Below are 1,355 nucleotides of genomic sequence, written 5' to 3' on the forward strand. Positions count from 1 at the left end.
GAAGAAGTGATAAGAAATGAAATACTAAAGCTTCTGGAGGCAGGTATAATTTATCCTATTGCTGATAGTAGATGGGTAAGTCATGTTCATTGTGTCACTAAGAAGGGAGGTATTACTATTGTACCTAATGATAAGAATGAATTGATCCCTCAAAGAATTGTTACGGGTTATAGAATGGTAATTGATTTTCGCAAATTAAACAAAGCTACTAGGAAATATCATTACCCTCTACCTTTTATTGATCAAATGCTAGAAAGACTTTCCAAACATACACATTTTTTGCTTTCTAGATGGTTATTCTGGTTTCTCTCAAATAACTATGTCAAAAGAGGACCAAGAAAAGACCACTTTTACTTTCCCTTTTGGTACTTTGGCTTATAGAGGTATGCCTTTTGGTTTATGCAATGCACCTGCTACCTTTCAAAGATGTATGACTGTTATATTCTCTGATTTTTGTGAAAAGATTGTTGAGGTTTTCATGGATGATTTCTCCATTTACGGAACTTCTTTTGATGATTGCTTAAGCAACCTTGATCGAGTTTTGCAGAGATGTGAAGAAACTAATCTTGTCTTGAATTGGCCGAAAGTGCCACTTTATGGTTAATGAAGGTATTGTCTTGGGGCATAAAATTTCTGAAAGAGGTACTGAAGTTCGTAAAGCTAAAGTAGATGCTATTGAAAAGATGTCGTGTCCTACAGATATCAAAGGTATAAGAAGTTTCCTTGGTCATGTTGGTTTCTATAGGAGGTTTATTAAAGACTTCACTAAAATTTCAAGGCCTCTCACTAATCTCTTGCAAAAAGATGTTCCTTTTGTTTTTTATGATGATTGTGTAGAAGTATTTGAAATACTTAAGAAAGCCTTGATTTCTGCTCCTATTGTTCAGCCACCTGATTGGAATTTACCCTTCAAAATTGTGTGTGATGCTAGTGATTATGCTATTGGTGCTGTTCTAGGACAAATAGTTGATAAGAAATTGAATGTTATTCATTATGCTAGTAAAACCATAGACAGTGCCCAGAGAAATTATGCTACTACTGAAACATAATTTTTAGCAGTTGTATTTGCTTGTGATAAGTTTAGATCTTATATTGTTGATTCCAAAGTAACTGTTCACACTGATCATGCTGCTATTAAATATCTTATGGAAAAGAAAGATGCTAAATCTAGACTTATTAGATGGGTTCTCTTGCTGCAAAAATTTGATTTGCATATTATTGATAGAAAGGGAGCTGAGAACCCCGTTGCAGACAACTTGTCTAGGTTAGACAATGTTATTGATGACCCATTGCCTATTGATGATAGTTTTCTTGATGAGAAATTAGCTGACATAAATGCTTCTCGTAATACTCCA

Source organism: Aegilops tauschii, chromosome 5 (assembly GCF_002575655.3).
Source record: "Aegilops tauschii subsp. strangulata cultivar AL8/78 chromosome 5, Aet v6.0, whole genome shotgun sequence".
Classification (NCBI taxonomy): Eukaryota; Viridiplantae; Streptophyta; class Magnoliopsida; order Poales; family Poaceae; genus Aegilops; species Aegilops tauschii.